Consider the following 15,249-nt stretch of genomic DNA (forward strand, 5'->3'; position numbering starts at 1 on the left):
TAAGGGTGGTTGAACAATTAGGTATAAATTGTGTTTACGACTTTACTTGTTTTGAATTGCTTTGGGCCCTACTGAACTGTATATCTGCTGTGTTATTTTGGCAGGTGGAAACAGCCGGATGGGCTTACAGGGAAGGGAGCGGAGAGCGGGAGGGACTATGTTTCTCTGTAAACGTTTATACTGTGCCATGTTAGATGGTTCACTAGTTTGTCTTGTTCTGTATGAAGCTCATCTACCAACATGTTGTGCTTTGAATAAAGATGATTTAAACATAAAAATTAAGTTTTGGATATACTCTGTAGAAGTTGTTTTTTTTACTTTTGCTATATGAGTACAGATGCCAGTTCTGGTGTGTACATATGGTAAAGTCTGAATAACTGTCTATTGGCTATGATTTCTGAACATGTGGCATCATTAAAGAACAGCCTTTTAAATGCACAGTTGGACATATATGGTAATCTCAACTTTGTTAAATGTTTCAGACATATCTATCAACTTGCTCCCATGATGTTACTGAATTTTAACATTCTGTCTCACTGTATTTTCAAATGTAAGCCAAATTGAACCCACGTTTGCTTGGGATAATGTGGGATATACATGTCAAATAAAACAAACAAAAATCCTTTATCCTCCACCTTTTAAGGCACTGCCTATCCAACTGGGTGATGATGGCACAAGGACAGCAAATTTGGTGCAGTGAAGACTATCTCAAAATAACCTGTTTCTTAGCTGGGCTCTAACTAGCATATTGAAAATGCAACCATACCCCATGCCTTTGTGGTTATGTTCCACTAATAAGTTAAACAATTAACTGACTTTCTTGAAAGGATTACATAACCTTTGGATGTGTGACTAGGAACAAAAATACACTTATTTATGGAATCACAATTCCTCATGTACAGCCACAAAACAACCTTTTAGGGTGGACAGCATTCACAATGAGCTCTTTTAATTATCGACCAGCTAGAAGAGATAACAGTTTTCAGTTTTGCAATTGTATAAGTCATCACAAGAACAAAATATAAGAAAACCAATGGACTGCATTAGGGGCTTATAGCCCATTTAGTTATGTTTAGACAAATTAGATATCTCCATGAAACAAAATAGTTATTTTTATTGTTTTGACTTATAAACTATCCCTGAAACATGCTCAAAACAGAACCCATTTGTGTATCTAAAATGTAAACTTCTACAAAACAGATGAAGTAAAGATGCGATTCCATGCGCCTCAATGAAAGCAGAGTTTAAATGGAAGTAAAATTAATTTCAATATATTCCATCTTTATAACACCAAGCTTCCCAAAGCAGATTACAGCAACAGTTAAGATGAACCCATCAGGAAACATGATATCCTCACTTAAATTTGACTATGTATTACTGTACTACATAGAACAATGTAGAAAGATGAGCACAAAGTTTATTACTGCTGTTTCTACCAGCAGCAATAATTTTGTTATGCTTTTTAGTGATTTTCAATTTCATTTCACGACATATCTATATATGGAAAGCTTTCAAATAAATAAAAAAGCTGTCAAAAATAAAATCCTTTATCCTCCACCTTTTAAAGCACTACCTATCCAACTGGAACAGCTTTAGACATTTTACAGATGAACCACATATAAACAGGCTCTTATTTCTAATAAGCATTTGCTATTATTTTGGGTAACTCAATGTGGTGGCAAGCTCTGCCTACTGGATTCAGCCACATAATGAGCCAGATAGAACAGGAGATGAGATAGCATAAGCCTTTCTCCAACCTCCTTAGTCTCCACCTCTGCCAGTCCTGCCCCTTCTGATGCGACTTCCTGAATCCAAGGGGCGGAACTGGAACTGGTTGCACCACAGCAGCATGGTCAAATGGCAGCTCCAGGCTTTTATATCCCCATTTAGGGGTTCTTTTACAAAGGTGCACTAAAAAATGGCCTGCACTGGTGTAGACATGTGTACTGGACATGTGCAAGTCCATTTTTGAATGTACCAGCAAAAAATGCCTTTTTTTTTGCTGAAAATAGACATGCAGCAAAGTAAAAATGAGCACACGTCCATTTTGGGCCTGATACCTTACCTCCACCCATTGACTTAGGTAAGGTCTCACACGTTAACCAGGCGGTAATCATCAGCATGCGTACACAGCCAATTACCGTCTGGTTAGCACCACGCAGGAGAAAATAAAAAACATACTTTCTGCCGAACATATCGGGCACACGCATAAAAAAATTGCATTACCACCCAGGGCACACGGTAGCCAGGCAGTAGTTCCAAATTGATGCGCGTTGGACGCACAAAAGGTGCTTACATTCCTTAGTAAAAGGGCCCCTTAGGAAGGTAAGTTCTACTGCTGGACCAGGTGGGGCGAAGCCCATCCACAAAGTTTGTCCAGAGCCCCATGGGGGGTTAACACAACACTGAGTAAATGGCTTCCTTAAATTGTAAACCCAGGTGAGCAGGGAATACAACTGGCATTGAGCTCAGATTTGCTAAGTCAGTAATCAAATGGAAAATCCAAATCCAAGAACACATCTCTTGAAACCTAATGACAGATATTAAAATGAGTCCAATAAAAAGGTATCACCTACAACTTGGCTGTAGCTTTACCCCCGTTTCTGTACAGCCTTTTTAAAAATCTAAACTTTATTGAGCCAATCTGCAATTATCATACCTTCAATATTTTATCAAGTTTTACATGGCCAAGCATCAAATCAGAACCTTGCCATACATCTGAGTGGACACTACAGCATCTTGGAGACAGTCGCTAAAAATAATCTGTTCAGCCAAGGGCTCTTCCCTAAATCTGTAACCTTGCACCTGGTAGGAAATACGGGCAGGATGCGGATTCTACAACCTCAGCTCCCAAGCATGACCACATTCTGCCTCCAAAGATACCAAGTCACACGCATTTGGATACCCCCATATACGCCAAGCACCCCTCTTCACACGCACTCCGAAACCGGTCTCCTTTCCCCTTGGGCTACCTCGCTCTTTCACTCTCCGAGTCCCCGGTTCAAGCTCCCTCTTCCTCCCTCCCATCGCCCTCAAAAACCCTTCTCAACCCCCGTCCTACCATCAAATTTATCATATCTAAGATCGTCCCGTCAACAACCACAACCAATCCCGTAGCTTCCCTTCTCCGGTACCCCGCCCCCTCTAAGAACACAACTTTCCTCCCAAAGTTGCGTCAGAGGAGGGCGGGACGCAGGAGAAGCAGCGGGGCCTGTGGTGGGTTGTGGCCGGTTGCGATCTCCAAGACAAGTTGGAAGTAAAGAGCAGTACGGGATAGGGGTTTGCAGGGTTGGAAGCCGTTGCTGCGCGGTTCACATGCGAGTGTACAAACCTCTTAGTAATCAACTACTTACCCAGGCAGGGTCCGAAAGGACGTCCAAGTACCGCCTTTTTCTTCCCTTCAATAATTCAGCGCAACCGCACTTGCTCTCTGGGCTGATGCAGCAAGGCTCACATCGACACACGCACGGGCCAGTATCAGGGGTGGGGGGGTCACCTGATCTAGTGGCGCATGCGTGTGGCGATGACGACCTACACACGTGCAGCCAGATGATCGCTGTATTGAATGTCGGTCGCTGCACCTACACGCCGCCAGTGTACATGGGGGGATAACTCCTGATGTCTCTGGTTTGTGCAGGTATCAGTGTGAGCTCTGCTGCATGAGCCCAAGCAGAGAACAAGTGCAGTTGTGCTGAATTACTTAAGCGAGGATTCGGAGGACTTGCTGCACAGTTCTAGTTAACCGTGGGTTGTTGTTTTTTTTAACTACCAAAGCAGTAAGTGCTAATGCACCGGGGAGTTATAAGATCGGCACAGATGCTGATCGCAATAAGTCGTCGTCTTGTGTTTTTTTTCCCCCTTAAATTCGTGCCTGGGCCACTTCAGGTAGAGCATGAAATTATGCTGTTCTGAATGTAACATAGATCAGCTAAATAAAAGGTCTGTCATGTGTGCATGAGTGGTGCCAAAATTACTACTTAACTAAATGTGGAGTAAGTTAGTCCAGTTTAGAAAAGTATCACTTTATTCTTTCAGTTTTTATTTATTAACCTCTGTTTCCATGCTTTAAAATAGACTAAGGGGCAATCAAATCACTTTATCCGTATGTGTACATGGAGGCTCATTTTCAAAGCACTTAGCCTCCCAAAGTTCCATAGAAACCTATGGAACTTAGCCTCCCAAAGTGCTTTGAAAATATGCCTCTGAGTGTACCAAAACAATGTAAATAAATGGATAATATGAATAAAGATAAAAGCTAGTGGTACAGAGAAAGAATTTATAAAGTAATCAGAGTAACAGCAGAGAATAACACAAGGACAAAGTTTGAACCCCATCTGCGGTAATAGTAACTGTGTCATGAAGTACAGGTTTTGAGTTCAGTTTGTTTTTTTAATAAAAAGAAATAGTTCAGACAAGCAGTTTAATTTTTGCTGCACCAATTTGTATTCAAATGCAATTGTCATTGTATTTTGAAATTATTGTTGCATTTTGTATAGTACATGCACATTTAGAATTTGTTTTTCAGAAATCATTCGCTTTTGCTGTTTTAACACATTTCCCTTCCAGGAAGCCTGGTTTCTTTACCCACACCCAACATAAAATGTTGTTCCCGGTGACCTGGTTACTCGCCTTCAGATTTCAGACAGTACCGAAGTAGCCTAATGCTACTTCCACCCTGCCTTCTACAAACATCTTAATCAACAAGATCCAGGGTGTCAAGTTTCCCACCCCTACCACACACTCCTTCTGGAGGCCTTCAGAAAGGACGGTGTGCCTCTCCGTCCAGCCTTAAACTTGTCTTCTGGAGACCTCCGAAGGAGTAGGGGACTTGAGGAAGGAGGAGAGGAGTGTGTCAGAGCCCTACTGAGCAGCAGATGAAGAGTGTGAAGCTTAATATGCAGCTGCTCTCCTTTCATCCCCTTGTGATCAGCACCAGGGCCGCCGAGAGACTGGGCCAGGGCCCCCCCCCCCTGCCACCTGAGGTTATCGCCACCCCCTCCATCCACCGGGCCGGGCCCCCCTGAATTCAAATCATAGCGCCTCACCTCGACCTCGCTCCATGTGAAAGAAGCGCAGCGGCGGCAGTCTGCAGATCGCCTCCCTTCGAGCCTTCCCTCCCTGTGTCCCACCCTCTTGCAAGTTACGTCAGACGAGGGCGGGACACAGGAAGGGAAGGCCCGAAGGGAGGCGATCTGCAGACTAACGCTGCTGCGCTTTTTCACAGGGAGCAAGGTCGAGGTGAGGCGCTATGATTTGAATTCAGGGGGGCCAGGTCCAGTGGTGGACGGAGGGGGGCGGGTGGAGGCAGTGGTGTGCTGGTAAATGTTTAACAACAGACTCTCACTAGTCCACCTCTGCGCCCCCCCCCCCCCCCAAATTGCAGAGCTGGCTATAGCCGGGGAGAGAGCCTGGGGGGGCAATGCATTACTCCAGGAAAAAAAATTTAAATGATCCCAGGTTCCAATCTAATTCATGTTTAATGTGGGATAAAATGCCATAAATAAGTAAATAAATATAAACTTTTAATGTTGAGCACCTGATTCTCAAAATGGACATATTCCAAACACTATAATGAAAATAAAATTATTTTTTCTACTTTTGTTGTCTGGTGACTGTTTTTCTGATCATGCTGGCCCAGTTTCCGATTCTGCTGCTATCTGTCCTCTTAACTTAGTTTCCAGGGCTTTCTTTCCATTTATTTCTTTACATTCTGCCTTTCTTCATTTCTTGCCCTACATCTGTAAGTAAAAGCTGGGTCCTCCGCAGACTTGACTGTCCAGTGGATCCAGCTTCTGCCTATTTTCTTCATCCATGTGCAGTTTTTCTCCTCTCTTCCTTTTCCCTTATCTCATCTCCTTCCTCACTCTTCCCTCCCCTCCATCCACCCATGGCCAGCAACCCTCCTCCCCCACTGCCCTCCCCTCCATCCATCCATGTCCAGCAACCCTCCTCTCCCCCCTGCCCTCCCCTCCATCCACCCATGTCCAGCGATTTTCCTCTCCCCTGCCCTCCTCCAGCTACCCATACCCAGCGATTCTCCTCGCTCCCCTGCCCCTCTCCAGCCACCCATACCCAGCGATTCTCCTCGCTCCCCTGCCCCCCTCCAGCCACCCATGCCCAGCGACTCGCCTCACTCCCCAGCCACCCATACCCAGCGATTCTCCTCGCTCCCCTGCCCCCCCTCCAGCCACCCATGCCCAGCGATTCTCCTCGCTCCTCTGCCCCCCCCCCTCCAGCCACCCAGGTTGTCCAGTGGATTCTTCGGGGCAGGCAGTCTTACCTGCCCGCTGCCGGCGCTGACTCTCCCGTGGCGCTACTGCATCGCTCTTCAAAATGGCCGACGAGACTTCAGAAGTCTCGCGAGGCTGCCACTGGAAGTCTCGGCAGTCATTTTTAAAGAGCGATCTGGCAGCGGGGGAGGGTCAGCGCCAGCAAGAGGCAGGCAAGACTGGGCATCTTTTCTGCCTGCCCCGAAGAATGCCTTCTTCAGGTACTCGGAGGGACCCTGTAGCTCAGGGGCGGGAGGGAGGAGAGCCGGCTCGCCCTCAAGAACAACCGGCTCTTGCGAGCCAGTTCCAGCACACCACTGGGTGGAGGGGACTGCGGTGCCGGGCCCCCCTTGGAGGCCCAGGAAATTTTGTCCCCCCTGCCCCCCTCTCAGCGGCCCTGATCACCACCGAGCCAAGTCTGCAGCTGTGGGGGCAGGGTAAGGAAGATGTGCATGCATGGAGCAGTCACCACTTTTCTCGCTTCCCTTCCTTCTTGCCACACGTCACTTTTTCCTGCAGCGATTCGTATTTACAGGCTGATTCCATGGCCTTTCTTACTACTACTACTAATCATTTCTATAGCGCTACTGGATGTATGCAGCACTGTACACTTGAACATGAAGAGACAGTCCCTGCTTGACAAGGCTTTCAATCTAATTAGGACAGACAAACAGGACAAATAAGAGATAAGGGAATTACTGAGGTGGGGATGACAAAATAAGGGTACTGAACAAGTGAGTAAGGGTTAGGAGTTAAAAGCAGCATCAAAAAGTTGGGCTTTTAGCCTAGATTGAAGACGGCCAGAGATGGAGCTTGACGGACCGGCTCAGGAAGTTTATTGCAGACATATGGTGCAGCAAGATAAAAGGAACGGAGTCTGGAGTTAGCGGTGGAGGAGAAGGGTGCAGGTAAGAGAGATTTACCCAGTGAACGGAGTTCCCGGGGAGGAGTGTAGGGAGAGATGAGAGTGGAGAGGTACTGAGGAGCTGCAGAGTGAATGCACTTATAAGTCAATAAGAGGAGTTTGAACTGTATGCAGAAACGGATAGGGAGCCAGTGAAGTGACTAGAGGAGAGGGCTAATAAGAGTATAGCGACACTGGCAAAATATAAGTCATGCAGCAGAATTTTGAACAGATTGAAGAGGAGAGAGATGGCCATAGGCGGTCGGCAGGGCCGTGCTGACCCGGTAAGCGAGGTAAGCATGGCAGGGGGGCGCTTCCGTCGGGGGGCGCCGCCGCACCATGCTCACCTCGCTCGCCCTCCCTTTTTTTTTCTTTTTAAATTAACCTCCGTGGCGGCGGTTCCGGCAGCGCAGCATCAGGGAAGGAGGCGGCGCTCCTGACGTCTAGCCTTCCCTTCGCTGCGTTCCGCCTTCTTCTGACGTCACGTCAGAAGAAGGCGGAACGCAGCGAAGGGAAGGCTAGACGTCGGGAGCGCCGCCTCCTTCCCTGATGCTGCGCTGCCGGAACCGCCACGGAGGTAAATTTAAAAAGAAAAAAAAAAAAGAAAAGGGATGTTGGGGGGGGGAGAGAAGAGGGTGGGCAGCCGCAGTTGAACAATGGGAGCGGGAGGGCAGGGGAGAAACGACTACTACTACTTAGCATGGATGCGAAGGGGGGGGGGAGAAGAGGGCGGGCCAGGCTGGGACATGGGAGAGAGAGGAGCATGGATGCGAGGGGGGGGTCATGGAAGGGACAGAGGGGAATTGCTGGAAAAGGAATGGAGGGGGCAGGGGACAGAGGAGCATGGATGGGCATGGATTGAGATGGCAGGGCTCAGGGAGAGAGGGGAATTGCTGGAAAGGGATGAATGGAGGGGGCAGGGGACAGGGGAGCATGGATTGGGAGGGCAGGGCTCAGGGAGAGAGGGGAATTGCTGGAAAGGGATGAATGGAGGGGGCAGGGGACAGAGGAGCATGGATGGGCATGGATTGAGATGGCAGGGCTCAGGGAGAGAGGGGAATTGCTGGAAAGGGATGAATGGAGGGGACAGGGGAGCATGGATGGGCATGGATTGGGAGGGCAGGGCTCAGGGAGAGAGGGGAATTGCTGGAAAGGGATGAATGGAGGGGACAGGGGAGCATGGATGGGCATGGATTGGGAGGGCAGGGCTCAGGGAGAGAGGGGAATTGCTGGAAAGGGATGAATGGAGGGGGCAGGGGACAGAGGAGCATGGATGGGCATGGATTGAGATGGCAGGGCTCAGGGAGAGAGGGGAATTGCTGGAAAGGGATGAATGGAGGGGACAGGGGAGCATGGATGGGCATGGATTGGGAGGGCAGGGCTCAGGGAGAGAGGGGAATTGCTGGAAAGGGATGAATGGAGGGGGCAGGGGACAGAGGAGCATGGATTGAGATGGCAGGGCTCAGGGAGAGAGGGGAATTGCTGGAAAGGGATGAATGGAGGGGGCAGGGGACAGAGGAGCATGGATGGGCATGGATTGAGATGGCAGGGCTCAGGGAGAGGGGAATTGCTGGAAAGGGATGAATGGAGGGGACAGGGGAGCATGGATGGGCATGGATTGGGAGGGCAGGGCTCAGGGAGAAGGGAATTGCTGGAAAGGGATGAATGGAGGGGGCAGGGGACAGAGGAGCATGGATGGGCATGGATTGAGATGGCAGGGCTCAGGGAGAGAGGGGAATTGCTGGAAAGGGATGAATGGAGGGGGCAGGGGACAGGGGAGCATGGATGGGCATGGATTGGGAGGGCAGGGCTCAGGGAGAGAGGAGAAATTGCTGGACATAGAGGGGAAGGAAGAGAGATGAAGGAGATGAAATGAGGGAAAAGGAAGAGAGGAGAAAAACTGCACATGGATGAAGAAAATAGGCAGAAGCTGAGGACCAGAAATGAAGAAGAAAGGAGGAAAGGAAAGGAAGCCCTGGAAACGGAGTTAAGAGGACAGATAGCAGCAGAATCAGATACTGGGCCAGCATGATCAGAAAAAGAAAGTCACCAGACAACAGAGGTAGAAAAAAAATCATTTTATTTTCATTTTAGTGTTTGGAATATGTCCACTTTGAGAATTTACATCTGCTATCTTATTTTGCAATGTATAGCAATTTCTTTCTAAGAATATTGCTGACAATTCCTGTCAGTGTGGCAAGTGGTGAGCGATCATTTTCACGGGGGGGGGGGGGCAGCGCTGGCGCTGCCGCCGCCGCCAACTCATAGTCTGCAGGGGGGGCGCCAACTGATAGGCTGCAGGGGGGCGCCAGAGACCCTAGGCACGGCCCTGGCGGTCGGTTGCCCAACTGTTTGGGCAGGCTAAAGGGGGTGGGGCCAGGGGTGGAGCTTAAATCCATAATTGATAACACGCAGAAAAAATAAATAAAAATAAAAGTCACAATACCTTTTACTAAATTTAGATATTAGATATGTATCATATGTCAAAGAATAAAGTGGTTGCTCAAAGCGTATTCTAACCACAATCGCTCAACTGCAAAACACTATGCACAACTTTGTCCAAAAACACACTTAGAACCTTACTGTACTATAAATATTACACTGGGCAGACCTAATACACCAATATACCACCCATACAGAAAATGCAGACCGTCAACAATATGAAACAAGGGATCATATCATCACAATTCTCATGTAGAGCCACAAAACACCCTAATTCATGTTTAATGTGGGATAAAATGCCATAAATAAGTAAATAAATACAACCTTTTAATGTTGAGCACCTGATTCTCAAAGTGGACATATTCCAAACACTATAATGAAAATAAAATGATCTTTTCTACCCAGGACACATCCAGCCAACACCCCTGCTTTCCCAGCAGTAAGGTAAACAAACCATACACCAATTTCTACAACTGCTAGAGGACTTTCACTGCAGCTCCTGCTGTGAGGATGGAGGTAAATCAACAATTTAATCCCCTCAGAGCAGCTGGACTCCACAGCTGATCCATTCTGCTGCAGCAGGGGGGAGGCTTAGCCTCTCCAAGCCTCTTATACCGGGCGCCTATGGAGATGGCTAAGTGGGAGACCTGTGAGAAACAAGTTGAAGTAGTCTAAGCGAGAGGTGATAAGAGTGTAGATAAGGGTTCTGGTAGTGTGCTCAAAATGGAAAGGGCAAATTTTGGTGATATTATAGAGAAAGAAATGACAGGTTTTAGCAGTCTGATGAATATGTGCAAGAGAAGGAGACCGAGGAGTCGAAGATGACCCCAAGGTTACGAGCTAATGAGACAGGGAGGATGAGAGTGTTATCCACAGAAATAGAGAATGGGGGAAGAGGAGAGATTGGTTTAGGGGGAAAGATAAGAAGCTCAGTCTTGGTCATATTTAGTTTCAGATGGCGGTGAGACATCCAGGCGGCAATGTCAGACAGGCAGGCTGATACTTTGGCCTGGATTCCTGCTGAGGTTTCTGGTGTAGAGAGGTAGATCTGGGAGTCATCAGCGTAAAGATGGTACTGAAAACCATGGGATGAGATCAGAGTACAGATGGAGAAAAGAAGAGGTCCCAGGACAGATCCCTGATGTACACCAACTGACAGTGGGATAGAAATGGAGGAGGATCCACCAGAATATACAGTAAAAGTACGATGGGAGAGATAAGAAGAAAACCAGGAAAGAATAGAGCCCTGAAATCCAAGTGAGAACAGCGTATCAAGGAGTAGGCTGTGATCAACAGGGTCAAAAGCAGCAGATAGATCGAGAAGGATGACAATAGAATAGAGACCTTTGGCTCTGGCCAGGGACTGCTTTTTGTACATTCCTTTGGTGGACTGGTCTCATAGGGCTATAATAAAGGAGAAATTTTGTTCATACCTGTTAATTTCCTTTCCTTGTGTCCTACTAAACATTCTGGGACCTGCCCTGGAAGACTTCAGTATTAAGGATTGTTTAGGGTTTTCATTCAGCTCCTTCCTTGCTTGAAGTAAGTAGGGAATTGTGGTTAATTGTAATGTTCTGCAGGGGTCACCCCTATGGGGAAAGTTGTTTTGGTCTGGATACTAAACTGCTTGAGCAAAGAAATACTGAAAGATTCCAGCCCTTACATTAGTGATGTTATTGGAAAAATTCAGATTTCTCTACTTCCATCTGCTGGTGAGGAAGAGACATAACCCATTGGTATGGGCTAATCTAGTAGGACTTGAGGAAAGGAAATTAACAGGTATGAATAAATTCCACCATTCATCTTATTCTTAGTTTGTTCTATGGGTTTCGTTTACTAAAGCTTTTTCTTTTGGGATGATGGTCAGGCCTTAAATCTCTATTGGCTGATTTTCCTTATTGTTGTGTTCTTAAATTTCATTCAGTGTAAAAAAATGTAACGAAGGATGCTATATTGGAGAAATAGGCCAGATGCTTAAGACAAGATTCAATTTACATAGACATCACATGAACAATACAGCCAGTAGGGCCCCCACCCCGGTGGGACAGCACTTCACAGAACCAGGACACTGTACCAGTGATTTCACAGTGAGAATACTGAAAGGTAACTTTAAAACCATACAAGAACATAAGACCTTTGAAGTCAGAATGATTGAATATTTTAACACCCAACAGAAAGGACTTAACAAGGATCTGGGGTTCCTAGCCCATTATAAACCATAAAGCTGTATGTCTCTGTTGATCACCCCACCCCTCACCTATCCACACCCATCCTGTTAGAATATCAATGATATGCTTTGATGTCCCCATGCATACCTCCGACCCACCCCCATCCTCCCACCCTGTCAGACTGTCATAGTAATGCTTGAATGTTTTCACTTATATACACTGTCAGCTAGCACGTTTGCTTATTTCCGATCTGACGAAGAAGGGCAACCTTCGAAAGCTAATCAAGAAATGTATTAAGTTATGTCCAATAAAAAAGGTATCATCTTATTTTCTTTTCCATGTTTTATTTTGTTTGATTTCTATTGATAACCTTAAGAGTGGACTAACACAGCTACCACACTCCTCTACTTTGAGGACAGTGAAATACCTTCTTATTAGACCAATGTAAGAATTTCCTAAGAACGTTATTCTATAAACTTTTCAGGCATTATGGTAGATAGGTGCCAGTTTTTCATCCTTGCCTATGAAAAGCAGCTGAACTTCAGTTTTATTTTGATACCTTTTGAGTTTCTTACTCTTTCTAATTTTCAAATAAGGTTTGTCAAGAGGAAAGGTTCCCTGAGTGTGAATTGTTTCCTACATTATACGATATTGAGATAACTGTCAGTCAGAAGTACTGGAGGTGTTGGTGAATTGAGGAAACAGTGCAGACTTTGCTGCAGCCCCCATCCTCCTCCAGAACACTGGGAAATTACATTGAAAGAAGGAAGGGACCTATTCCATTGGAACAGTGGGATCTCAACACAGGGATTTTGAATGTGAGTTTACTTATGTGAGAGTGTCATCTGACAGAACTGAGAGAGGCTATGGGAGATTTCAAGGTAAAGTAGAGTTTTCCATCTGTGTAAACAAGTCATGGAGCCCATTATAACACTTCATCTGCAAGTATGCTCATTAAGTAAACCCAAAAGAGAAAGGGGCTCATTTTCAAAAGAAAAAAATGTCAAAAAAGTGGCATAACCTATTTTTCAGATGTTTTTCTATGCTGTTCGTCTGCAGTGCGCCCAGAACTCAAGGAGGCATGTCAGGGGGTGTTAAGGGCAGGGTTTGGGCGTTCCTAACACTTGGACGTTTCTCAGCCATAATGGAACAAAACAAAACTGTCCAGGACTAAAACTAAGATGTTTTGAGCTAGACTTGTTTTTAGAATGAGTAAGGCACAAAAAGGTGTCCTAACTGATCAGATAACCAGTGGAGGAAATCAGGGATTACCTCCCCTTGCTCCCCCATTGGTCACTGACCTCCCACACCCCCCAAAAATGTGATTAAAAATAGTAATTACCAGTCTCTGTTACAGTCTCAGATGTTATACTCGGGTCCATTAGAGCAGCATGCAGGTCCCTGGAGTAGTCTAGTGGTAGGTGTAGTGCACTGCAGACACCCACTGTACCCATATATGGGTGCCCCCTACACCCATAAGGGCTCTTGTAGTGGTGTACAGTTGAGGTTACTGGGCTTTTGGGGGCTCAGCAGATGAAGCAACAGTGAGATGTGTACCTGAGAACATTTATTTAAAGTCCACAGCCGTTCCCTCTAGGCTGCCTCATTGATCTCCTGGGATGTGTGGGGGGCTAGTCTAGCAAAAATGCTGGTCTCTCCTACATCACAGTGGCTTGATTTTGTACATTTTTTTTATTTGGACTTTTTTTTTTTTTTTCAAAAATGGTTAAAAATAAACGCATACAAAGAACAAAACCTTGTTCGAAATTGTATTTTCGAAAAAAAATACATTTTTCTTTTTTCGAAAATTACCTTTTTCCTATTCGGATTTTGGACATTTTGTGCAAAACGTCCAAAGTCGGACTTAGACATCATATTGAAAATGCCCCTCCACATAAACTAAAAGAAATCGGAAAGGTCCATGGAAGCACTTAACTTAGAGGAGTCTTTTATGCAACTTGTATTCAACATTTGTCAAAGTATAATAAAAATGTTGCAGAAGTGATTTTCAGCCTATATATAGACAAGCTATAATGGCCAGCTTAAGTTCATAAGCCAGACAGAAGAAAGCTGAATTGGATATTTAATAGTCATTTGCGAATTTGGAAATCCAGCAATGTTTATACTAGCATATATTTATATTGTGTTTTTGCTGACTGAATTTAATATTCATTTTCCTTTCTTTTCTAGGATGCCCTATAGAACGCTGGAAGTGGTAGACTAAGACAGGTATCCCTAGAGTTTTACTAAAAAAAATAAATTGTGTTGGCTTTTCTCAGATGATGGTCCACACCAATCAAGGATGCACTCAAGGTTAATGTGAACTTGAGTGATGAGCAAGAAGGTGGAGGAGAAACTTGGTGAAAAGATCAAAATTGTAGAAGTGATGAACAGGCATGAATATCTGCCACAGAAGCCAAAGCAGTCAGAGGTGGATAATATGTGTTGTTGTTTTTTTTAATGCAATTTACATATTACATATATGCTTGTACAGAAAAATAGTAACAATACAAACTATTATAAATGAAATTGCATATAATAAAGAAATATCTTAATAGTATCTATCGAGCCCACACTAGGAGGAAGACTAGGACAGAAAATTGAGGAAAAATAAATGTCAACAATAAACAAAGTAGCAAAAAAAAACACTGTGTTCCAGGAGCATTTTGATTTACAACAGAAACAAATCTTAAACAAGATTTACACTCGAAGCTCCATCTTACTGTTAATAAAGGTGACTGGAGGTTTGAAAAATATGTTGCACAGAACTGTATTTGACTCTACGTTTGTATAAAATTGGAAAATGGTTTTGACAGAAGTTTAACGGGTGTTCAACCTTACTTGTACAAAATCTCCTACAAAGTTACAGATTCACATGGTACATTTGTCACCACTACAGAGAGGAAGACCGATCAAGGACATGCTGGCTCTCCTGCTAGAGTTTCTTATCGTGCAGCTTTACCAGCTTGTAGGAAGCTTTTGTAGTTAACCTTAGTTTGCTGTAGCTGGTATAACCGATACAGGCTATGTGTGTCCAGTTGGAATGAACAAAGTACCTGCCTGCCTGAGAGGATGTGGTATTTTAAGTTTGCACATTTCTGACATGGTTTTTTGTTCAGAATTCATCATTCCTTAAACAAAGTCATGAATGAAACAGACTGGTTTCCACCTGCTTTTTTTTTTTTTCTGTGCATTTCAGAACTTTGTGGTGCTTTGTACTAAGAAAACTAGTTCCCAGGAGTTGCTGTAATGTACTTATTTTCCTGATACCGCATTGTTTGGTACAACTGTATTGTTATGGTTACTTTAAATAAATTTAATAAAAAGATTTAAACTTGAAAAAAGGCAGTATATCAAATGCATTATGCTTACCCTTACCTTACACAATGAAGGAGATTCCTCAATACTGATGGTGCTCAGCACCTATTGGCTCCTACATGTTCCAAGAGGGAGATTTTAGGCCATC

The 15,249-nt window shown here is 45.0% G+C and overlaps 1 protein-coding gene and 1 pseudogene across 1 annotated transcript in view; one reads left to right on the forward strand and one right to left on the reverse strand.

The window, feature by feature from the left end:
- The window catches only part of PLEKHM3 (pleckstrin homology domain containing M3), a 481,342-nt gene extending 477,910 nt beyond the window's left edge, over window positions 1-3,432 (reverse strand). Inside the window, exon 1 of the mRNA XM_030209838.1 lies at window positions 3,354-3,432. The gene's annotated coding sequence lies outside the window, so the exon portion shown is untranslated. The remainder of the gene's footprint in view (window positions 1-3,353) is intronic.
- The window catches only part of LOC115475089, a 43,372-nt pseudogene extending 28,339 nt beyond the window's left edge, over window positions 1-15,033 (forward strand).
- The last annotated feature ends 216 nt before the right edge of the window (window positions 15,034-15,249 follow it).

This window comes from Microcaecilia unicolor, chromosome 7 (assembly GCF_901765095.1).
Source record: "Microcaecilia unicolor chromosome 7, aMicUni1.1, whole genome shotgun sequence".
NCBI lineage: Eukaryota > Metazoa > Chordata > Amphibia > Gymnophiona > Siphonopidae > Microcaecilia > Microcaecilia unicolor.